Source organism: Salvia miltiorrhiza, chromosome 8, assembly GCF_028751815.1.
Source record: "Salvia miltiorrhiza cultivar Shanhuang (shh) chromosome 8, IMPLAD_Smil_shh, whole genome shotgun sequence".
NCBI lineage: Eukaryota > Viridiplantae > Streptophyta > Magnoliopsida > Lamiales > Lamiaceae > Salvia > Salvia miltiorrhiza.
Window position 1 is genome coordinate 45,126,284 of NC_080394.1, and position 26,599 is coordinate 45,152,882.

A 26,599-nucleotide genomic window follows, 5' to 3' on the forward strand; every position below is an offset into this window, starting at 1 on the left:
TTATTTAGTTTAATCCTGCTGGGCCCATTTCATTTTAAAAGCTGATGGGTTTTTATTTAAATTGATTGGGCCCCATTTTAATTGATTTTGGACTGTTAATTGATTAATAAAGCCTACGAATTTTGGCCTTATTTCTTTTAAAAATGTTTGAATTTTCACTAAATTATTTTAGTGAATTTAAATCTCTTGACTTAATTTTAATATTGAAAGTTGGGACTATTTATTTTAAATGAAGTCCGTTCTTTTATTTAAATTTATTGATGGACTTTAGAAGAAATATTTTGGGATTAAGCCCTCATTTATTATAATATTTCAAGGCTTTATGAGTATGATTTTAAAAGGATTAAAATGGGTTATTTAAGTCATTTATTGCATGGTTTTTATCGCTTATGTGAGCATGTGATTTTTTTTTAAAAAATGATATTAAGTTAAGGATATTGATTTCTTTTATCTTGTTTGTTATGTGATTTATGTGAGGTCATGACTAGTCAAGATTATGTTGGTTTTCGATTGTCTTTAATGGAACGAATTATGGATGCTAGAACCCTAAAACTTTAAAAGATACCTAGGCACGTAGAATTAGACTTTGTCTTATGACAATTTCTTCACGAACTTATCGACTCTTCATCAATGAAGGTCCGAGCGACAGAAAGTGAAGCCGAAGAAGAAACGACTCCACGTCAGCTTTAAGAACGTTTAAGGTGGGCATTATTTTATTATTACGTATATAGAGATCCCCTGCGTGGCGTAGGCCTCATATGCGAATATATATGCATGATATGTTTTGACTATTTATTCAGTTCTTATGAAATGCTTATATGTTTAATGCCCTTTATGAAAATGAAAATGTTATGAAAATGAAATGTTTATGAAATGATTGACTGCCAAAATGTTTATGTTTTTATATGTATCCTATCTGTGTTGGTTCGCCAACTTTAAAGGAAATCCAATTGGGATCCTATGCTAGACAAAGGTCGCTAGCTAGGGTTAACGTGTACACTCATGGAGACCGCGAGTCGCTTGCGACCAGTCTTGGCGTCCGTGGTAAGGAGGCCTCCTTCCCGGCGCGTGATAGAAAGGGCAGATATGGATCATATAGACTGAAAATGGGATGCATCCACCTTTATGAAAATGAACGAAATGTTTTAGTAAGCGCAGGTCATTTATGAAAACCCCTGTGTGTTACTGTTATGGCAGTTCAATTTATATATGTATGCATGTTGTATTTCGGCTTATGTCACTGAGTATTTTTATACTCAGCCCTGCATGTATTTCTAAATGTGCAGGTTGAGCAGGCGATGGAATGGATTGGTGTTGAGCGGATTTCCCTTTTGATGTTTATGTAATGAAACCTTGAGTATGCATCTCCATATGCATAACTCACACGTTTTTCCGCTGCAAACACTCTGAATTTGTTATCGTATTGTGGAACTTATTACTCCTTCATTTTGTTTAACTTTCATTTGGAGTTTAGTCGTTATGGCTGGCTCATTTGTTAATTACCCAAGTGGTTATATATATATATATATATACCACTAGTTTGTTGTTATTAATGTTGGTTATTTAGTAAATCCCTTTTAAATTTCCATTTCTTATTGTTCACCCAAGTCATAACCCCGGTTAACCCGTCATTGGGATAGTGGGCTGTGACAAGGATGGACCGAGGTGTGCCCAAATTCACCAACCCAGAAGAGAGGGAGATTTCATCGGCCGAAGGCCAAAGCCCTGCTGTGGGCAAATGAAAAGAAAAGGTTGAGGAGCTAGAGTCAGAGGAAGAGGGGAGTCAGCTGGACAGAATCGAGTCCCTGATTGTGGAGACCCAGGAAGTACTGCAGCGACCCAGAAGGCCCTTTTGGCCTTCTGCAAGCACCAAGGGTTCAGGTGCCCACCTGCACCTGCCCCTTGAATTTCACCCTCCCTAGGTTGTTAGTTTTTAGTTTGTTTTGTTTTGTTGCATCTTTGTGTTTTTGTTCTGTTTGTTTGGTTGAGTCTGTCTGGCCAAAGCTGCGGTAAGAGGCAACCCTTTTGCCTGCACCGGTGTCTTGCCCAAAAGGGCAAGCCACTTGGTGCAGGCGCCCAAAGCAATGGCCATTTTATGTGTTTTCTGTTGTTTGCTTGTTTAGTTGGTTTTAGTTTGTATTTTCCTTGACCCCCTCTACACACCCACTTTGCCCAAAGCAAAGTGTGTGTGTGTGGGGGGCCAAGACGTCTGTTGTTGCTCTACCGGGTAATCCTTGTTCTCGCACTCTTTGCCTTCAGGCAAAGTGTGTGAGTGGGAGGGAAGACCCAGTATCTTTTTATGTTTTTAAAAGTTTTGTGTCAAGCATGCTGTACAATCGATGTTACTCAGTTTGTGATGATTTAAAAGTAGAATTTTGTGAGTAAGATTATGTGCCGTATGTAGTTGAGGACGATGGATAGGGATTTGGGCATACCTTGTGAGGATTTGAGCTTTTAAAATTGTTACTTTATGCCCAAAACAATTCTTTCTTTCACTGTGTGAATTTTGACATCTTGATTTAGGGTGATGCTAGAACTTGCCTTGATTCTTAGTCGAACCATGTGTACATAGTCTAGGTGTGTTAGATGATTTAGGCAAATTCTTTCTTTAGCCCACTGAGCCAAACTGACCAACCCTACATCTATCACTTGCAACCCCTTTTGAGCTTAATAATTCTTTTGAATTCACTTATAAATTTGCCTAGATTTGAGCTGTCCCGGTCAAAACTAAACTTAAGGGCAAAAGAAAGGGAGATAGTGTAGTGGATCCTATGGGCAGGACTAGTGCAAAAATTGCAAAATGGGACATCTAATCCCAAAATAGAAAAAAGTCCAGAAAAAGAAAAAAAAAAAAAAAGAGAAAGAATAAATGAAGAGTGCTTAGGCCTGTAAGAATAGGCAAGGATCTTAAAAAAATATGGGAAGTCTGTGCCCAGAATGAAGTTCAGAATGACCTTAGCCTCATGTCCAAAAATTCCTACCTTATGCCTTAAGCCACATTACAACCAATGAAAGACCTAATGAGATGCACCTAGGGCTTTGACTAAAGGGGAAGGCAATAGAAGATAGGCAAGCTTACGGTCAGAACCCAATCAAGATGTCCGGAGTGTAAACACGAGCCTAAACACTTGAGAGAAAGAGTGAAAGGGGAGGAACATCCATATGCCCAGAACCCGATCTTGACTCAACTGATGACATTTTTGATTGTTTGATCATGCTACTTTTTGTTTCTTTTGATCTTCATTTCGCTGTTGGACTGAGAGAGAATAGCATCCTGTTTGTTTTCATTTTTTTTAATGTTTTGCGTGTCTGTTTCGTTCGTGTCTGTACCTGGGCAAAATCATGCATGCACGCTTGAGGACAATCGTGTTTAAAGTGTGTGCGTGTGATGAGCCCAGGTTTGTGCTCTGTTTTTGTGTCTGTTTTAAGTCTAGATCGAGTCTTTTTCCTTGTGTTTGTGTCATTTGGTCGCCTGGGAGGGCGTAGTTCAATGGCAGGACCAGCTTGTGGGCAAGAGGTGCTCCAGGGGTCGAAAGTGTTGTCACTTCTCGTGAAAGAGGTATGCGCCGGAAGCAAAGGGGATTTGGAGGCAAAACCATCCCTTATGCCCATAAGTACCGCACGGGAGCTGGCAGGCAAGAGAAGGAAGGCAGGGGAAGAAGACGGAGGCACAACAGACGGGCGAGGAAGGATTGCAAGTAGGAGTCCGAAAAGGGCGGAAGGCGGCAGCTATCCAAAAGAGACCGATAAGGCCAAACCACCGCCTTATCCAAAAGGAAACATATCTTCATGAAGATTAGGTCTGAAAAAGGATAAGCATCTCCATGTTTGCATGGATCCGGCCGCACGTCATGGGCTGGGCCTTGTTGCCCTAGTTACTCCTATAAATACCCGACGAGCTTCTCAAGCAAAGGGTGCTGAAATTCCGTTATGTTGTGCATTGTTTAAGAAGTGAAGCTAGCCCAGGCTGTGGGCATAATCTCGTACTTTTCTGTTTATGTTTTGCACGGCTCTTTCGGCCGTAGGTACTTCTGTCACGACCGGCCTTAACTAAAGATAGCTAATCCGGGAAATCGTGACTAGGGAAGGGATTTAAGAAGCGGGGTTAGAAATGGCACATTTGACTCATTCATAACTCGGTTATAGACATTGATATCTAACATTAATTCTTGAAATAATTTAAGACACTGAAAGACTGACGCATATAATTAAAAAGGATACTCGATGAACCCGAGTAAGCGTTAGATATTTCTTGAAGAGTAATTGGCATAGTTAGAGACTTGTCTAAAAACATAATCAGTGTTTGCAGCGGAAGACATAACTGAGATACATCTATGCAAACATATATCCTTTCTGAGCCTAATTTAAGTTAGACAAAAGCTCCACTCAGCAACACTTCATCGTCCATCACAGCTCAACCTGCACACTCATAAACATATGCAGGGCTAAGTACAAAAGTACTTAGTGGGCAATTGCCAAAACTATAATATAAGCTTAACATTTTATTAACGAACCACAACATCATATAACAGACATGAGCCTTCTTTCAAATCCTTTGTTTACTAAACATTTCCAAAACAATAAAATAGCGTGAGTGCATTCTTCATCATCGAAAGTCATATTAATCAGCATCGTGTCGTGAGGAGGGTCTTCCTCAACGAACACAGGCATCGCGCCGTGAGAGAGGCCTCTCTCAGCGGACACGATATTGTACTATTGAGGGAGGCCTCCCCCAACAGACGCTAGCATCGTACCGTTGAGGGAGGCCTCCCTCAACGAACGTTTGACCGGCCAACCCTCTCATTGACTCACAGTCGCATTGTGTATATAAGTCCTGACAGGATAGCTATCCGCTCAGGAATCGATCTTGTTAGCATCAAATAAGCATTAGATAATAAGTATAAAGCTGTCGCAGCCCGTTTCCCAAATGCTAGTAATAGCAGGGTACGAGTATCGATACGACTATTTTTAAAGGAATAGAAGATAAAATGTATAGGTCAAACATCAAGCGGAAGCTCGCATCAAAGGTGTCTAGAAAGTCATCACAAATGATCCCAAGGGTAAAATCGTCAACGTCGTTATAACTTCTTGAATATTAGGAATTTCAAGAAGAAAAGCAAAGTAGGTATAACTTATTTTCCATCAGGAAGCATAACATGCAGAGTATCGCAGCAAAAGGCGATGTATGGAGACACATAACCGTGAGTATATTACTTGATTCAAAAGAAAACAATTAATCATCTCTCTGGGGTTCATCAACATCCGAAGGAAAACAAAGGACATCATCCTTAAGACTCTAACATCGAAGGAAATCAGCAAGGAAACTTCATCAATGAAACCATCCCCACCAGTACCAGTCCAATCTCGCTCCAAGGCTTAACCTGCACATTTAGAAATATATGCAGGGCGTGAGTAATAATACTCAGTGGGCAAACGCCGAAAAACATCAAAGGCGCTCTTAGAGCTATATGTTTGAAACTTGCCATAACATCAACAATACACAGAAATAAGTTTAGCATCAATGAAGTCTGTGCATGTAGTTTTCATAATCATAACATCATAAAGAAACGACTGCAGTCAAAATATTCGTCATGTATGTACCACGTCTACAACATCATCATTTTTATCGATACTGAGAAGTAGGCCTCCCTCTCAAGTACCGTGACCGGCCGACCCGAAGACGGCTCACAGTCACCTCTGTGCACAAAATCCCGCTTGTGGCAGGACCGAATTCGTCTCATCAGTAGAGGGTAACATACAAACTCAACATCAAAATTTGGCAAGTCAAACAGTTCTTAAACATCACTTATCTCAATGTTTGATAAACTCATAAACATCATCGTCAATCATCATTTGAGAAAGCTCATACGATAAACGTATACTCAAAATATTGCCCACCTGGAGTCCTTCGCTTAAACGCAGCTAGGAGAATAGGTGACTTACTTCTTCTTCTCGCTCGGTCTTCATAAATCATCAACATCATCACGAAGGTTCATGTGATAAAACAAACCTTAATTAGTACTCAATACTGAAATCCAACCTCATCTCAATAACATCTTCTCACTCAACGTCTATTTACCCAGTAGAACTAAATCCCTAGGCATACTCGACTTCTAAGGATTCACACGTCTTATTCTCAAATTAACTCTCAAGTCGGACCATACTCAAGCAACAAGCACATAGGCACACATAATCACACATACAACTTCACATAACATCACAACAAACAAACATAAGCTTGACTCGGAGACCAGAGCAGAGAAATGCTCGGTGGTCAAGGTGGAAAACTCATCAGAGCGGAGCAGAACAACTCGGTAGAACAGCGGAGAAATACTCGCCAGGGCAGAGGAATCAACTTGCCAAGGCAGCGAAATCATGAACTCTCTGGCATAGCAGCAGAGAAATGCCAGAGGAATGGCGAACTCTCTGTCGCCAGAGGAATCAAATCATCAGAGGACTCGGACATCAGAGGAATCAAATCATCAGAGAAATTAAACGTCAGAGGAATCGATCGTCAGAGGAATCGAATTAAGAGGCAATCGGACTCAGCAGAGAAATGAACTCGCTGGCAGAGCAGCGGGGAAAAAGAACTCTCTGGCATGCCCGCGGGGAAACGATTTCTCTGGCAAGCCCGGGGAATGACTTCTCGGCTGAGAACAAGACTCAAGCCAGAACAGTGCAATCACGAACATCTCGAAAACTCAACGACTTTTTCATTCCCAGAAATCATCAAACACTCTCAAACATAAAAAATTACTAACACTCTACATCATGACCTTCCCAAAAACTCATTTAAACTCTATATTCATCAAACATCACGTTAAACCCTTCATATATTCATGCTCATCATCAAAACATCGTTCAAAACATAACCTCCAGATTTTCCCCAAATTATACATCAAACTAATTTTTGTAAAAACTCGCATCTCAAGACTAAGTTTTTGCAAAACACATCTTAATCACTTCAAATCATCACATATATCACATTTCTCACCCCAATTTAAGAAAGAATCAGAAAGATTTTCACAAGGCATGAACCCTAATTTTTGAAAATGACGAAAAAGGTGGAGGGGGAGTTTCTCATACTTCAATCATCCTTCTATACACATATTTCACACAATAAAGTCTAGATCTAAAAGATCAGGACACTTACTCAAACAATTTCGAGAAAAAGGAAATCTTCTCTCTATTCTTCAAGCATCAAACTCCACTAAACTTCTTGAATCAAGGGTAGAAAGTGTTTAAGGACTAGATTTAGTGGAGGATTTCATCATAGTTGCGTCTTTAGAAGCTCAAGCTTGGTCTCCAATGGAGGAGAGAAAGAATGGCGTGAGGGGCAGAGAAGAGAGTGAAGGGCCGAAAACGATGAGAATGACGGAAAGAGAGAGAAACTCTTGGCTGCAAGTCTCATCCGCCTCTTGGCTGCAAGTCTCATCCGCCAATTATCCACATGTGGAAAAAGATTAAAATAATTGGTGGTGAGTAAAAGAGTGTGCGGTGGTAATTCTCATCGTGTATGCTAATTCTCGAAAATCACACTAACTCAAAAATAAGTGCACACGTAACAAATAAATCACATAACGTCAAACAAATAACTCACAGAGTTATCACATTAACGGATCATCACTCATCGTCACTCTAATCGTCACTCTAGCTTAATCCTCTTTATAGTGATTCTCAATCACTACCTCAACTCTATCTTTCGTCTTTCATCTCATCTCAAAATTTATTTACATCTTCATCTCAACTCTCACATCATTCTCAATTCTCTTAACATCTTTATTCTTCTCATATTATCGTCCATCGATAACTTCCTTTCGTCTTTAGGAAACTAGTCCTTAATTCTTCAAGGTTCTCAATAGTATTTCGATACTATTGCAAGGTAACCCAAAGTATGGGGTGTTATATCATCAAGGGTTCTCTCCCTCTCTTCGTCGACTCTATGTCAAACTTATTATTCCTATTTTTCTTAATAGGACAGTCAAACTCTGATAACTCGGTATCCGGAAATTCTATTTCCGGTGGTCGAAAGTAAAATAAAATCTTAACTCAATTCAATCAGCATCTTTAGCTCGACTCGTTTCTCAAATCTCATCATTCCAATTCCATCATTGGCTTGTCCACACATAACTCATAATCTCACATCTCGACATCTCAGTACTCTCAATAGTGTTTAACACTATTTCCCAACATAAGGGAAAAGTACGGGGTGTTACAAAATCATTAAAGCGTAACTCACATAGGCGTTAAATACTAAGCGTAAAGCATTAAAGCGTAACAAAGCGTGAACCACGTAGGCGCGTAACAAAGCGTAGCTCACTTAAGCGTAAATCACTTAAAAGCGTAACAAAATATAAATAATAAATTATAAAAATTTAAGCCGTGATTAAGCATAAATAGCATAGTATAAATTATTAAAGCGTGACAAGCGTAGATAATAAAGTTTAACTCATTTAAGCATAATAAAGCGTAACTCATTGGAAAATCTAATTTTGTATTTTAAAGCATGATAGTTACATAGTTCTTCCATAGCATTTTTATTTTACTCATAAGAGATGCCCACCTGATAGCAAAGATTTGCTAAGGCGCTGTGATTCCTTGAGTAGCTCTCACTCTTGCGCTTGACCTTTATTACGAGTATATAAAATAAGACATTGGCCCGAGGAAAAGGCGTAATTTAACTATGCATGACTCATATTCCTTTTTATTAAACAATTAACCCAACTAGGTTCCGTCCCATGAAGTCAAGTAATTAACTACATTGATTCGTTCTCATTAGGGTGTTCTAAACTGTCAGTAAAACATAATAATCTTCCTTCGTGTAAGCAAGGGAAAGAAAAATAATAAAGATTTAAACACCCTAAGTTCTCTTCTCTCTCTCTCTCTCTCGCGGTCTGCTCTGCTTCTTCGCTTTTTGCTCTGGAGGTCAGCTCTGGCTGAGTTAGCTCTGTGGCGAAGTGATTCCTCTGGCGAGGTGATTCCTCTGGCGAAGTGATTCCTCTGGCGAAGCGATTCCTCTGGCGAGGTGATTCCTCTGGCCATTCCTCTGGCGAGGTGACTCCTCTGGCGAGGTGATTCCTCTGGCGAAGTGATTCCTCTGGCCATTCCTCTGGCAAGGTGATTCCTCTGGCCATTCCTCTGGCGAGGTGATTCCGCTGGACTGGACGACTCGGCCCCGTGATGCGTCTTCGACTTTTGGACCATTTGGCCCTATTTTTCTCTTTATTTGTGTCAGTACTGGTCTGTCCAGGGGAAAAACGAAGTTGTGGAGGAAGGAAGGTCAGTGGAGCAGAAACGGAGAAAATGTGGTCAGAATGGGCATTACCGAGCCCAGATTGCTATGTCATGTTTGCCAGCATGGAACTTCGGCCAACAAGTACCTCCCCAGTCTAACTTGGGGCATGGGAACCTGAAGCAACCCACCTGGTATGAACTACACTAAAGAAAGCAATCCGTCTGATCGCTACCATGAAAAGCAGACAGCCGAGCCAAGAAAGGAAAGTAAATCTCAGAGATTTTGAAGAAGCGAGCGGAAGCAAGAGGAAGGAACTGGAAGGATCTGAAGAATGGGAAAGGTTGACTAAGCTTGCAGCTGGACGCCATCTTCAATCGGATCAATCAAAGATTGAGCTAAAAAAGGAAAGAAGATCCTGGCGAAGATTTGGAGCTGGCGCAGCTAGGGTTAGAACTCGACCATTCGGTAGTACAAAAGAGGGATGATGTGCAGCGTGCAAGAGCTCTTGGCACCTTTTGAACTCCTGTTTTACTTTAGCTATTACTTTGATTCGCCGTGTGTGGCATCCAAAACAATTTACGTTTCAGTACTCTTTTCCTATTTCCATTGTGTTTTGCATTCGAACAAGATTGAAGGTTTGAAGCCTTAGGTATTATTTATCTATTCAAGTATTTCCTTTTGTTCTATAATGTGTTTAATTTATTTCGTATTTATGAATTCTGTTTGGTGAAACCAGAAACTTTACGCTAATTATAAAACGATAAATGAGACAACAAGATTTACGTGGTTCGGCCGTTAAGACCTACATCCACGGGTGTTCTTCGAGTTCTTCCACTATATTGTGAGATAATTACATTGTACAAGTGTTGCTTAGAAAAATAGATCATCCTCCCTAATGCTAATGCTAACCTTCTATTTATAGATGTGATAGTAAACCCTAAAGGCCTTAGGCCCATGAGCTTTGATAATTGGGTTTAGGCCCTTTAAGGCCTTAATACACTTTAGTCCTGATTTGACCCATCTGCGCTGTCCTTCGTTGCCCGTGTTGAGTAGTTCCTTGAGCTGCGCAGGCGAGTATGCACCGCTAGGTCCCTTCGTCAACGCTGCCAAGTTTGTTTCTTCATCTACGCTGCCAAGTCCGTTTCTTTATCTACGCTGCCGAGTCCGGCTCTTCGTCTACGCCGCCAAGTTCTGGCTGTGTAGCTCTTTGTCTACGCCGCCAAGTTCTGGCTGTGTAGCTCTTTGTCTACGCCGCCAAGTTCTGGCTGTGTAGCTCTTTATCTACGCCGCCAAGTTCTGGCTGTGTAGCTCTTTGTCTACGCCGCCAAGTTCTGGCTGTGTAGCTCTTTGTCTACGCCGCCAAATTCTGGCTATGTAGCTCTTTGTCTACGCTGCCAAGTTCTGGCTGTGTAGCTCTTTGTCTACGCCGCCAAGTTCTGGCTGTGTAGCTCTTTGTCTACGCCGCCAAGTTCTGGCTGTGTAGCTCTTTGTCTACGCTGCCAAGTTCTGGCTGCGCAGCTCTGCTCTGGCCACGCAGCTTTGCTGCCCTGTTCTGGTCTGCGCCGCTCTAGCTGTGCAGCTCTGCACTTTGGCCAAGACTGATTGACTCTTCGTATTCATTTGTTAGTAAGTCTTTTTAATTAGACCTGTGCTCGTTAGTTCCTTTGATAATAATAACAATAATCAGGTAAAGTTGATTTAAACTACTAAGCACAGCGCTGATGAGTATTCCAGTCCTCATCAGCTACTCCCCCTAGTCTGGTTGAACTGTGTCTTCTTTGTTCAACCAGTGATGCGTGATATAGAGTCGGCGCTGTGCTGCTCACCCGAGTAGGGTCCAAGTGTTTTCTAGCCCTGTAATTCATCCCGAATCGAGTACTTGTAAGCTTTGAAAAATAATCAATGATAGAATAGTACATCCCTGCCAATTTGTCAACACAAAAATATCCCAACTCTGTCAAAATATTTAGAATAACAACAAGAATAATAAGAGTAAAGCAACTCCCTTTCGAACGTGCTCGTTGAGCCGCTTTTTGATTATTATCATTGTGCTCGTGCTAAGGCAGCTCCGGGAGCTTTGTACTTAGGCAGCTTTAAATTTCTTAGGCGGCTTTAAATTTCTTAGGCGGCGAAATTCCCCGAACTTCTCAAACTTCAAAGCATAATCCCCTAATTCATCAAGAATTAACATAATGAAAGTAGATAACTTAGCTTCCTCTTGTATTAGTGTTTATCAACGCCGGAAATTCAGCGCAGGCGATGAGATGGACCGGTATATGGCATTGACCTGGTGAAGAACAAAGAATGCGCCGCAGCGCTGGTGAAGAGCAAAGCATAACATCACAGCGCTGGGAACTTCGTTGTATCAAGATCAATAAATCCCATAGAGATGAGACACTAGAGTAATTTGTTTGGCTTGGTGATCATAAAAACTGAGACTTTGTCATCCCAGCTAGTTCACCTCAGTGGTGGGTGTGAGTTGCCGACGACGTGATTTAGATTTTGAAAGGCGACATCTTCGTATGTCAAGGAGCTCTGAAGCTGAGAGTGCATCTTCAATAATATCAGCCCATCTTCATCACGAGTGGCGACAAAGGAGAGAGGCGGCACTGGCTTCATTGCCGAGCAGCAACAAGCGAGGAAGGCGGCGCTGCCGAGCAGCACCAAGCGAGAGAACAAGTGAGAGAGGCGGCGCTACTGAGCGGCGACAAGCGAGAGATGCGGCGCTGCCGAGCAGCACCAAGCGAGAGAACAAGCACGAGCCCCTTTCCCTTAGGTTTTGAATTTTTTTATCCCTAAAAAATAGGATATAAGAGGTGATGGGGGTATACACCCCCTACTCCCCCCCAGTGTCGTGCGCGTACTTTAGAAGTCAAGCACGATTGTTGAAGACCTGGAAGAGCTAAGAAGGTACCCGAGTAGGGCTGAAAAGTCGGTACCGAGGAGTAAACCGAGAGAGTGATTGAGTTGCCATTTAAGGCTCATCCCTTGTCAATTAGGCATACGTGATTCCCTGCACTTGTTAAATAAGAACTTGTCGATCTTTGTAAAAATAGTAAAGACAAAGTATTTCAGCGCTGCAGATGAACTAAGATAAAAGAGAGTAGTTTTTCCTTTAGATTATTTTGATGTCATCAATGGTGACTAACTTAAGGCTCAAGTATCCGCAGAGCGGCTGAGTTGCCATTTAAGGCTCATCCCCAGTCTAACTTTCGCGACTTATGATGTTTCTGCGCGGAGCATAGACATTGAGGCCTTTGTCGTGCAATTAATGCCTTGAATTGTGCAATTGATGCCCCGAAGTTTTGCAATTAATGCCCCGAAGTTTTGCAATTAATGCCCCGAAGTTTTGCAATTAATGCCCCGAAGTTTTGCAATTAATGCCTTGAATTTTGCAATTAATGCCCTGAATTTTGCAATTAATGCCCCGAAGTTTTGCAATTAATGCCTTGAATTTTGCAATTAATGCCCCTGTCTAACTTTCGCGGCTTACAATATTTTTGCGCGGAGCATAGACACTGTGAACTGACAACGACTCGGACATTCTGCGCCGACCGAGATAACTGTTTTCCCTGTACTTGAAATAGCTGCTCTGACTGCGCTGAGATAGTCACACTGGTTGCGCTGATACAATCGCACTGGCTGCGCTGATATGATCACTCTGACTGTACTAAGATAGCCACACTGGCTGTACTGGGATAGCCGCACTGGCTGCGCTGATATGATCATTCTGACTGTACTAAGATAGCCACACTGACTGCGCTGAGATAATTTATGCAATCTGCGTTGCAGATGACTTAGATGAAGATGATTGCACATGTTGAGCTGACTGAGACGGTCACGATGATAATTTGAGCACTGATTGTACTGAGATAACTGAGATAGTTCCCCCAGCCAAGACAACTGAAATGACTGAGACGGACTGTGCAGGCTGAAATAACTGAAAAAACTAAGATGGCCGTGTAGGCTGAGATAGCCTGTCTTGACTGCGCTGAGAAAGCTCAGATATATTCTGAGGCTGATAGCTGCACAGGCTGAGCTAGCCTGTCTTGACTGCACTGAGAAAGCTCAGATATATTCTGAAGCTTGCAGTTCTAGATCGTAGCTAAGTTACCATTTAAGGTTTTAATATCCGCTACGCGGCTGAGTTGCCGTTAAGGCTCAAATTCCCTGCTAAGTTTGTCGAGAAAACACACATGGTGGTGTATATTCCACTCCCCCCTTAGTAACATGTGCATGAGTCAACTAAACATGTTATGTGTATACTTGTGCTTGGTGTCCGTGCTTGTGATGTTAGTGGCAGCGCTGACATGACTATAGTCCCGAAGTAAGTTATTCAAATTATGTTTCAAGCCCTAGGCACAGATGCAGAAGGTGTGCAGCTTCGTACTAGTTAATATGCATAAAGTATGCAGCTTCATGTGCTGAAATCAATTTATATTCCAGCTCTAGGCACATATGCAGAAGGTGTGCAGCTTCCAAGATATAATTATTATTGCATAAAGCCCCGCATAGATAATATAAGTCATACTAAGGTATAACATTTCCTAGTTCCCAATCATATTTTCATGCTTCGATGAAATAGCTTAGATGATGTAGTGACAAGTTTTTGTTCTGCGAAGTACCTGAGTCACCACTTGGTAGTGGATTAGCTTTCAAGTGATGGTGATTACCATATTTGTTCAAGTGTTTTCCTCAAAATATGTTTGTCCTGTGCTGTAAAAATTCTTAGGCACAGACATTAGCAAAATATGAATGCCCCTTAAGATAGGGCTGTGAACTCATTATCATAGAAGGTATATGATGGAAGACCTGATTGATAAATCATACATAAAAAAAATGAAACCCGACAAGCAAATCAGAGAACCCAATGAACAAAACATCACTATTCTGATAGTCAGAAAATCTTGAAATTCTAGGGTCTGGAAGAATATATATTCAGATTTAAACATAATAAATCCCCTCAATGCCCTCGAAGCCTCGTCGTCAACAGTGAAGCGAGATTCCCAGAGTATAGAATTATCTTGCTATGTGCCTGCAGAAGCGATATGCTGGGCTGCCATTAACTTGGCTTCGGGGCCTTCCCAGTTCATGGATAAATGCAGAGCTGGCTGTGCTGCTGAACAGCGACAAGAGAGAGAGGCAGCGCTGGCTGCGCTGCCGAGCATCGACAAGGGCGAGAGCGGTGCTAGCGGCGCTACCAAGCAGCGACAAGGGCGAGAGGCGGTGCTGGCTGCGCTGCCGAGCTTCTGTGCTGGATTCCGATAGGAGGAATTTGAAATTTCTTGCGATGGAAACTCAAGAACCTGCAATTAATGCCTTCATCCGAGGGGCTTACTGTTAGTAGATCATGTAGAGGTAATTCATTGACAGGCTTCGTGGTATCAAAGACATCAGATATTCCATAAAAATACATTCAACAGAGCTAATAGAAACGTGATAATCATCAAACCAACACCTTCCATTAGTCAATGAGAATACAAATATTTGGCGCTGCACCATCAAAGCAAGGTACAATAGAAAAGCTACTGAAATGTCCTGGTCATTTTGCTATCCCTCTAGACAAGAGATTATTGCTATGAATTCATTATACTTAATGCTTACGATTACTGCTAGGTGCTTTACCAATGCAAACAGATTCATGAGCTAGTTTTGCATGTAGAGTATATTTACCTATTGCTAAGTAAACATCAACGTAAGTGATACCAATGAGTACTTAGAACCCAATGCCAAGAGGACTTCCACCATACAGCAATATGCGTCAAAATACCAGCATGAGACACCCGGATTTATGCAGAATTAAAAGTAATTTCGATATTGATGCGGTTGATGCCGATATTGGCAATATTCATGTTCAAACTAAACACATCAAGTGACTCCCAAACATGGTGCCCCATATCAATGGAGATAAAGCCATTGCTAAGCCAAATCTTCCAATCAAGAACACGTAAGAATCATTTCGAATATCTCACACATTTAATCCACACTCGTATGCCCCTCAGACAAATAATTTTCAAAAGTAAAAATGAAATTAGCAGGTTGAAGAAGGGAATAATCACAGACATAATTTCGGTTCTCATCTCCCTAATGCAGTTCAAAGGGTGATAACATATAGAGAGAGGAGCAGATATCTTAGCTTTGGTATTCATTTTTTCACGAGGCCAATATCCTCTTTTTGCATAAGTTCCCAATGAAGCTCCCTTTTACCCCGAATTGAAGAAGTCGAACCGATGAAGAAGAGAAGTTCGTAGGGCGCAACAATGGTGAGCAGAGCATACGAGCCCGGACTGTGACCCTACCGATGGCGTGGTTGGTTCAAGTGAAAGGGTGACTGATATCATCTCTGCCGAATTTCAGAGCTGACGAGGTGAATTCTTGGTGAGGACAGAGCAGATTTCAGAGCTGCCTTTTTGTTGGATGAGGCTAGGTTGCCCTGCTCAGTCCAGCCCGGGGGAACGACAACGGCGAGCTCTGAGGCGATGCAGCCAAACTCTGAGATGTGGAATAGTAATCAGCGGCGAGGGAAAGAGGCAGTTGCGCTGCTCTGCTGAACAGCGGCGAGGGAAAGAGGCGGCGCTGGCTGCGCCGCTGAACCGCGGCTGAGGGCAAGAGGCGGCAAGAGGCAGCGTTGGCTGCGCCGCTGAACCGCGGCAAAGGCAAGAGGCAACTTTGGTTGCGCCGCTGAATCGCGGCGAGGGCAAGAGGCAGCGTTGGCTGCGCCGCTGAACCGCGGCGAGTGCAAGAGGCAGCGTTGGCTGCGCCGCTGAACCGCGGCGAGTGCAAGCGGTAGCGTTGGCTGCACCGCTGAACCGCGGCGAGGGCAAGAAGCAGCGTTGGCTGCGCCGCTGAACCGTTTTTTAGAAAATCAAAGGGAAAATCGACGGAGTTGCGCCGCATTTGAATCTAGTATTTGAATAAGAGGGAAATCGACCCATATCAGAACTAAAGCAGCTTGGAGATGGCGACGACCCCAAATCAGAGCTCAATAGGTTGGATTTGAATCTAGTATTTGCCGGATCCAGACATAAAAATTGTCAATAATTTGCTGCGAAACACAAAGAAATACAAGAATCATCAAGATTCACTCGAATTTACACGAAATTGCTAAGAAATATATATTGGTTAAGGAATTGGGGATCTTCCCCTGCCCATGGTCGACGAGTCACTTTCCGATTTCAGCGAGAAAAAGGCGGTGGATCGGCGACGTGTGCCGATTAGGCGAGCTGGCTCAACGGAGCTACCTCTCAGAGAGAAAAAAGCAGCAAGCGCCCTTGGGCCGTGAATCGCGGTGGTTGACCTCGGAAAGGGGATCCAATCTGGATCTATGAGTGAGAGATCGACGATCTATGTTGGGGGCTTCGATTGTCAGAGACGTCTTCAGCGATTCGAGAATCCAGAATTGGAATGGGGGCTATGATAAACAGGGGCCGTAAATCTGGACTGAGATCTTTGAAGAGGAGCGAGAGATCGAGCTGGGCTGACGAACATCAGCCAAAGATTTGTTCCCGAAGGAAATTTTGAGGATAGGAATCAGTAGATTTTCCCCAGAACTTGTGTTTCTTTTCCTTTTTTTTTTCTTTTGATGAACAGTAACCCCGATGAACAGTAAATCCGAATCTAGAAATTCCTGAAAATCGAGAAGAATGTTCCTCGAAACTCACGCCTTAGCTCAATTTCCCACAGACGGCGCCAGTTGGTGAAACCAGAAACTTTACCCTAATTATAAAACAATAAACGAGACAACAAGATTTACGTGGTTCGGCCGTTAAGACCTACATCCACGGGTGTTCTTCGAGTTCTTCCACTATATTGTGAGATAATTACATTGTACAAGTGTGGCTTAGAAAAATAGATCATCCTCCCTAATGCTAATGCTAACCTTCTATTTATAGATGTGATAGTAAACCCTAAAGGCCTTAGGTCCATGAGCTTTGATAATTGGGTTTAGGCCCTTTAAGGCCTTAATACACTTTAGTCCTGATTTGACCCATTTGCGCTGTCCTTCGTTGCCCGTGTTGAGTAGTTCCTTGAGCTGCGCAGGCGAGTCTGCACCGCTAGGTCCCTTCGTCTACGCTGCCAAGTTTGTTTTTTCGTCTACGCTGCCAAGTCCGTTTCTTTATCTACGTTGCCGAGTCTGGCTCTTCGTCTACGCCGCCAAGTTCTGGCTGTGTAGCTCTTTGTCTACACCGCTAAGTTCTGGCTGTGTAGCTCTTTGTCTACGCCGCCAAGTTCTGGCTGTGTAGCTCTTTGTCTACGCCGCCAAGTTCTGGCTGTGTAGCTCTTTGTCTACGCCGCCAAGTTCTGGCTGTGTAGCTCTTTGTCTACGCTGCCAAGTTCTGGCTGTGTAGCTCTTTGTCTACGCCGCCAAGTTCTGGCTGTGTAGCTCTTTGTCTACGCCGCCAAGTTCTGGCTGTGTAGCTCTTTGTCTACGCGGCCAAGTTCTGGCTGTGTAGCTCTTTGTCTACGCCGCCAAGTTCTAGCTGTGTAGCTCTTTGTCTACACCGCCAAGTTCTGGCTGTGGAGCTCTTTGTCTACGCTGCCAAGTTCTGGCTGCGCAGCTCTGCTCTGGCCACGCAGCTTTGCTGCCCTGTTCTGGTCTGCGCAGCTCTGCACTTTGGCCAAGACTGATTGACACTTCGTATTCATTTGTTAGTAAGTCTTTTTAATTAGACCTACGCTCGTTAGTTCCTTTGATAATAATAACAATAATCAGGTAAAGTAGATTTAAACTACTAAGCACAGCGCTGATGAGTATTCCAGTCCTCATCACTGTTATGTGTGAGTAATTCCTTAGGTGAGGTTTTAGGGGTGGAAATAATTGTTGTTAACATGTAAACATTCATGAGGTATTTGTTCTTTCGGTTGAATCTCGTGGTTCTGGAAGGATCTGTTCGAAACCATGGGCACTAGGGGCCTAACGGGTGATCTCCGTTCGGTAAAACGCTGTCCGTGTCAAGCAAAGGCCAGGGTGTACCAAGGCATAACAACCTGTATACCCACGACCGAGTAGCTGAGCAGCGTCAACAAAAGGCGTTGTAGATCCGGAAAGTGGGGAAAGGATTGATGGGATACACTGTCCTTCCTTAGTCTTGGGCTTCTCTAGAGACTATCCATCAACTGTGACGAGGCATAAAGCCATGGTTATCAAACGAGGAAAGCAATCTCGGCGCCGTAGCATGTCTATGACTGGTCGGCTGACAAAGCCGGAAATGGTTGTGTCCAGAGGCATGTGTCACTCAAAGTGCGGAGTTGGGGACCTCGGGAGAGAAGGTTGATGAGGGCCATACTTGGTGAGTAACGGGTATGACTACCATCTAAGGAGAAGTGAAGCACTGCCTTGTGACCGGGGAACGTGTGACCTTCGGACCAAGTGACCACAATGGGATCAACCATCCTATATGTGAAGTATAACCCCTTGAAATGCCCCAATGTCTTTGGGCCACGCCTTGGGTTTATATGGATCATGGACGGATTATCAGTATGCCTATGACCGAAATGAATGTTAACAACAGTTATGACCTAACCGAATAACCTCACCCCTTGTTATTATTGATCTTGTTAATTTCTTGTGCAGAGTATACAGATTGAGAATTGTGACACCTCAGTTTGTCGTTGGAGAACAAAGTGGTTCCTCACTCCCTGTGGGATTCGACCCTACACTTACCACTAAGACTGAGATCTTGTTGTGAGACGTAGGAGCGTGTATTGTCTGTACTGGGCATACACAAGTATTTTGCCCGCACCGCACGACGGGTGTGTGTCAAAATTGGCGCCGTTGCCGGGGAGTGACGCGCAGCAATTTTGTTATCTCCTCATTCCATTTTCCGCTACTGGTGTATGCGTGGAACTCGTAGAGCTGTAAGAGCATTGGTATTTGATCCTGATATTGATCGTACAGAAAGACGACTGCGCGCAGGAGCACGAATAGCGAGACGCGAAGCTATGGCAGAGGCTGAATAGGCAGAAGCCGTACCGGAGCAGACCCTCAGACAGTTGGCATACCCAACTAATCTCAACCTGAGGCCGAACGGAATCACCCTACCTGCAAATCCGTTCGCACCTCGTCGGTATGACATGAAGCTCTCATTGCTTCAGATCTTACCGAAGTTCAATGGATACCAAGGAGATGACCCTCACACTCATCTCCAAGATTTTGAGATGACAATCATGCATCAATCCAATGATGAGCAGCAAGAGTATGTCAAATTGATACTCTTCCCTTTTACCTTGGTGGACAACGCAAGAAGATGGCTGTATGACCTACCCGAAGGCAGTGTCACTACATGGGCACAACTGCAACAGGCATTCTTGGAAGAATTCTTCCCAGCATCACGAGTGGAGCGGATGAGATGGGATATCCGCAGCATAAGGCAAGATGGGCTAGAATCCTTCTACGAGTACTGGACGAGATTCAAGAGAATGTTAAGCAACTGCCCTCATCACCAAATCACTCCAAAGGATCAGGTGGAGAGCTTTGTAAAGGGCATGCGGAGAAATGATCGCAGTTTGGTCCTAGCAGCCTGCAATGGATCGTTGATGAGTAAGACTCCATTGGTGATCTTCCAATTGTTGGGCACCATGGCAGAAGAATCACGCGATGAAGGACATGAAAGAAATCTGGAAAAACCAAGGAAAACTGAAGAGAAGGAGGAGATGTCCAAACTGGAGAAAACTATGGAGAAGAGCATGAACGAACTCAAGGAACTTCTGACGGGCTTGATTATACCGAAGAAGATTCGCCAGTGTGGCGTTTGCGATGCCACAGGACATCAATCTGAAAATTGTACCAATTTTGGCGAAGATATTGTAGATGTCAATGCCATCGGAGGACATGATGGGAATCCACGGAAGTATGATCCTTATGCAAACACTTACAATCCAGGGTGGAGAGATCACCCTAACTTTCGATGGAAGCAAGATGGTCAGCCCCAACAGCAAAACAATATGGGCGCACCGATGCCACGTCCCCAGTATAATCAAAACCAGCATCAACAACAGTACCAGTTGGGACCCCCTCAACGCCACAACCAGAATCAACAACAACCCCCTTATCAACCACCACATCGGAGTGCACCTTGGGAAGAAGCCATTGAAAGCATGGCTAAGGAGAGCGAGAAATTTCACAATGAAATTCGTGCCGGTATGAACCAGACCAACCAGCAAATTAGTCATTTGACTAAAGCAGTGGCCAAACTGGAGGAGAACGCTGGTAAACTCCCAGCCATGGGAATCAACCCTAGAGAACATGCCCAAGTTGTGCTGACTGAGTTTCCTGAGGGAGAGGAAAAGGAAGAAGAGTTGTTAGCAGAGGCTGAATTGCTTCAAGGAAGCTGGAATAAGAATGGAAAGGGTCTAACCGACGAACAAGCTGGAGGTAGCAACCCAACCGATGCACCCTACTCAGGGCGCCTGAAACAGAAAGCTAGAGAGAAGGAAGCAAGTGAAATGATGAAGATGTTTCAAAAGGTTGAGTTGAGCATACCCCTACTCGATGCTATCAGGCAAATTCCAAAATATGCCAAATTCTTGAAGGACCTTTGTTCAAGAAAAGTCAAAATGGAGGAAGAAGTCCGATACGTGATGGGAGAAAGTGTTTCGGCGGTGATCCAACAGAAACTACCCACGAAGCGAAAGGATCCAGGGATGTTCACCATTCCATGCAATATAGGAGGAACCAACATGGATAAGGCGATGATGGATCTGGGAGCCTCCATTAATGTGATGCCATTAGCTGTATACAAGAGATTGAATGTTGGCGAGATGAGGAACACCCGTGTGGTCATACAGTTGGCTGACAGGTCCAACGCTTACCCTGAAGGAGTGGTAGAGGACGTACTGATCAAGGTTGGGGATTTGATTTTCCCAGCAGACTTCTATGTTTTGGATACCGGACCCGAAACAGGAGAGAATGCCATACTATTGGGGAGGCCATTCATGATGACCGCCGAAACTAAGATCGATATGAAAACTGGAATCTTGACATGTGAGTTCGATGGAGTCCAAGTGGAATTCAACATCTATGAGACTATGAAGAGGAAACAAGCAATGGAAACGGTGGACATGATCGATGTATTTGGGCCATTGGTGCAAGAACAAGGAATTGCTTTCGGTTCCAGGGATACCACAGAGAAAGTAATTCAGTATGGTCTGACTGATCGGGATGCAGAACATATGGAAGATGATGAGATGAGGGAAGCCATCATGAAGCTTTACTCTCTCCGAGAAAGTACTTTGGAAGCCGATGTGGAAGTAGATCAGAAGATCAAGGAATTAATTCAGGAGGTCTATCTAGCTGGAGGAACGGAAGCAAGCAAACCGGAGTTGTTGTCTCAGTATGGGCAGAACTGAGAAGCTGCTGCCCTCAATCCAGAAGGCACCCATTTTGGAGCTCAAGCAGCTACCTAAGCATTTACAGTATGCTTATTTGGGACCAGAAGAGACACTACCAGTTATCATCAGTGCTGATCTAACCGTTGCGCAGCAAGATCGATTGGTCAGAGTATTACGAGAAAATAGGGAAGCCATCGGTTGGACCTTAGCTGATATAAAAGGCATCAGTCCCACGGAGTGCATACATCACATTTACCTTGAGGTGGGAGCCAAACCCGTTCGAGATTCTCAAAGAAAGATGAACCCGGTCATGAAGGAAGTGGTACTGAAAGAAATTCTTAAGCTGTTGGAATTGGGAATCATCTATCCCATATCCGATAGCCAATGGGTGAGTCCAGTTCATGTAGTACAGAAGAAGTCGGGGATACAGGTTGTGGAGAATGATCAAGGCGAGCTTGTGCCCACCCGATTGCAAACTGGATGGAGAGTTTGCATTGACTACAGGAAGCTGAATGATGCAACCAGGAAGGACCACTTCCCATTACCCTTCATCGACCAGATGCTGGAAAGATTGGCTGGTAATGCCTATTACTGTTTTCTCGACGGATATTCTGGATACATGCAAATCTTTGTGGCACATGAAGACCAGGAGAAAACCACTTTCACCTGCGTATTTGGAACATTTGCATACCGGAGAATGCCGTTCAGGATTATGCAATGCACCGGGAACCTTTCAACGGTGCATGATGAGCATATTTTCCGACCTATTGGAGAATTGCATTGAAGTTTTCATGGATGACTTCATCGTATATGGTAGCTCTTTCGACACATGTTTGAATCATCTAGAGCTTGTATTAAAAAGGTGTGTGGAGAAGAGCTTGGTCCTCAATTATGAAAAATGCCATTTTATGGTGAAGGAAGGGATAGTGCTGGGGCACGTGATTTCGGAAGGGGAATTGAAGTGGATAAGGCGAAGGTTGATTCCATCGCCAAATTGCCCTACCCTACAACAGTAAAGCACATACGGGCATTGCTTGGCCATGCAGGCTTCTACCGGCGATTTATAAAAGATTTCGCCAAGATTGCCCAGCCCATGACCAGACTTCTTCAACAAGATGTGTCGTTCGAGTTTGATGATGATTGTAAGGAAGCATTCTCGATTTTGAGAAACAAGTTGGTATCGGCTTCCCATTATTCAACCTCCGGTTTGGGACTTACCGTTCGAGATCATGTGTGATGCCAGTAACCACGCCGTTGGAGCAGTACTGGGACAGAAGAAAGGCAAAGAGAGTTGCGTGATCTACTACGCATCCAAAATACTGAATCCGGCACAATGCAGAAGGAACTCTTGGCAGTGGTGTTTGCCATAGAGAAGTTTCGTTCCTACCTTTTGGGAACAAAGGCGGTGGTCTACACGGATCATGCTGCGTTGAAGTATTTGATGGCCAAGAAGGAATCCAAACCTCGACTCATCTGGTGGATCTTACTGTTACAAGAGTTCAATATAGAAATAAGGGACAAGAAAGGAGCTGCGAACCATGTGGCGGATCATTTGAGCAGATTGCAACTGGAAGAGGATGATGGTATGCCCATTACCGATACTTTCCCAGATGAGAAGTTATATTCCATGAGCACCCGAGAAGAAGAAGAAGAGTTGTATGCTCTAACCAAGTAGGAGCCCTGGTATGCTGATATATCTAATTATCTAGGTCACTAAAGAGTTGCCCCCAGGATTGTCAAGGTTCGAACAAAGGAAATTACTCGTGCAAGCACGATTTTACTACTGGAGGACCCATATCTTTGGAGGACTGGAGCAGATCAGGTCATACGGAGATGCATACCTGAGGATGAGCATGCCCAAATTTTGGACATGTGTCATGGAACAGCAAACAGCGGGCATTTTGGAGGAAAGCGCACGGCCCACAGAATCTTGGAGAGTGGATTCTACTAGCCCACCATATTCGCGGATGCAAGAAAATGGGTACAGAGCTGCCCGAAGTGCCAGATGACTGGAGGTATTACCACAAGGGATGAAATGCCACAAGTTCCAATCATGCCAGTCGAAATTTTCGACGTATGGGGGATTGACTTTATGGGGCCTTTCCCAAAGTCAAGAAACTACGAGTACATTTTGGTGGCAGTGGATTACGTGTCAAAGTGGGTTGAAGCCAAGGCAACCGCAAGCAACGATGCTCATACCGTGGCGGGTTTCCTGAAGGAGCAAGTGTTCGGGAGGTATGGTATACCCAAAATCCTAATCAGTGATCAAGGGTCTCACTTCTGTAATGCCACTATCAAAGCATTAACCAAGAAGATGGGGGTGACACACAAGGTCACCACTGCATATCACCCCCAAGCAAATGGCCAAGCCGAGATTTCCAATAGAGAGATAAAGAGCATCCTGGAGAAGGTGGTACACCCCAACCGCAAGGACTGGAGTAACCACTTGGGAGATGCGTTGTGGGCATACAGAACTACTTTCAAGACACCCATTGGAATGTCCCCGTTCCGCTTGCTTTATGGGAAAAGATGTCATTTGCCTGTGGAAACATAAGGCGTACTGGGCAATCAAGCAAATTAACCTTAGTATGACCCTAGCTGGAGAAGCAAGAAAGTTGCAGCTGAGTGAATTGGAAGAGCTTCGGTTGGAGGCTTACGACAATGCGGAGCTCTATAAAGAGCGAACCAGGGAGGATCCATGATGTCAAGATCAGGAAGAAAGAATTCTTGGTGGGACAAAAAGTTCTACTTTTTAATTCATGCTTCAATGATGGCTGGGAAACTTCGTCCAAAGTGGTCAGGACCATTCGTGATCAAAGAAATTTTCTCAAACGGAAGCATAGAAGTGTATGATCACAATGGAGTTGATACGTTCGTGGTAAATGGGCATCAACTAAAGCCCTATCATGAGCTTGCTGAAGTAGAAAAGGAGAAGGAGGAATGCCACCTTCTCGACCCTGAGTACGAGTAAAGAGTGAAGAAGAGTCGAGCTCAAGATGGGAAACAAGAGCGCTTGCTGGGAGGCAACCCAGTGTAGTTTCTTCGGTATGATCTGTACCGAATTTTCTTTTCTTTTCTTTTATGTTGTTTTGTTTTGTTTGGATGCACTAACCCTACAGGGAGACGGGCCAAGATGGATTTGGAAGGAGGCCCAGAGGTTGATCCGAGCCCACTTTGCGTTGCAAAGTGTGTAGGTGGAGAGTTGGGGGTTGGAACGATCTGGAAGAGGGCTTACGAAGGGAGATGACGTGAGCATGTCAGAGGCAAACGGCGATGTGACTGCAGCCCTTCGGTTTCCGCAAAAATTTGAAATTCAAATTTTAACCATGATTTTCTTTCCTTAAAAATTTCTTTTTCTGCCATAACCACCATTCTTACCATATTCAAAGCCTTAACCCACGATCTTTTCTCCCACAAACCCTAACCTCCGAAAACTGCTACACCACGATCTCCACTCGCCTCAAACCCTAAATTTCCATAATTATCGATCACCCTTCTTAAAAGTCGACCTTGCTCCCAAAAACCCCCACTGCCAGTTAAGGCCATACCAGCACCGGCAGGCAGTAAGACCAGAGCCAAGGGCGTCAAGCGCAAGGGAGTGGTGCGACCCAGCACCATGGAGACGGTCATACCGAGGGACAGTCAGAGGTATGCCGTTTTGCAGAACCGGGAGATAACCCCTTGGTATTTTCTGGTGACTGAAGTGTTGGAGGATTTCGGGGTAAAAGAACGTGTGGAGGGATATTTTAAGGACATTGGTTGGGGGAAAATTCTGAAGTGGAATGTGTTAGCGTTCAGGAATATGTCGGAAGAGTTCATGATCACGGTGGAGTTTAAGCCGAAGGGAAATTACTCAATTGAAACACCAGGTACCCGCGTTTCCAATTGCGGGGGAAGATGTTCCCACTTTCCATCAATGACTTGAACATCCACCTGGGAGTGATCGAGGACAAAGAGGTGTACGATGATGAGTATAAGCAAGCTGAAACCATGGGTCCACCCGAGTGGCGCAGTCAGATTGACCAGTATTGGTCCCAACTCTCGACGGGGGCCAAATATGTGAAGAATATCAGCAAGTCCAACGAACTCCGCGACCCAGCCCTACAGATTTGCCATCGTTGGTTGGCATACAACATCTACGGTCGGATTGAGGGATCCAACGTAGTCACACAGCAAGAGCTTCTTTTTGCTCTGGTGTATGGTGGAGAGAAAGAGGGTGAACTTTGGGTTCACCGCTGCACTACAGTTTCAGTATGGGGTAACCCATACCAACAAGTATCTCTCCCTATGCCCGCTGGTGACCCTCCTGGCGAAGAAGCTTGCAGGTTTCAACGATAAGGCCCCGGATGAAGCAGCTGTGGCAGAAACCCGACTATTTGATATCGGGCGGCTTGTGCGTTGGCGGATTGTTGAGATGGATGAAGGAGGCGGCTACCGTTTGGTCCAACCAGAAGGCAGCTCAGTTCGACCTGAACCAAGAGTTTCACAGAAACAGGGAACTTCTTGCCCGATCAGTGGCGAGATTATCAAGCTGACGGTCGAACTGAAGAAAATCAAGGACAAGCTGGTGATGCTGGGAGGAGAAGTGGCCACGCTGAGGGATACCGTGGAGGAAGGATTCAAGGCAATGGAAGCTGGTTTTAAAAAAAATCAAGGAGATGCTGAATGCGGAGGCGAGATCCTCCGACCAAAACGACTAAGTACTTTTCCCCTGAACTCGTAGATTAGGTTTTATTTTGTCTTTTGCTTTTCTTGTTTTAGTGTCTTTATAATCTGTGTTTGAGTCGAGTCTACTTGCATTGTTTGGTGGTGATGAGATTGTGCATGCTGATTTCGGTCTTGGTATGGATTGGTGGATTGAGTGTGAGATGCATGATGGTAGTTGTGAGGATACTGAGAGTACCTCACCAGTGAGATCAGGGCCAAATTGAAAAAAATTGCATGTTTCTGGTGAGAATTTGCTGTGACTAGGGAATCTGGACTTTGTTTGAGGACTTATTTTTGCTAGTCATGACTTGTGTGATTTGGGCAAGT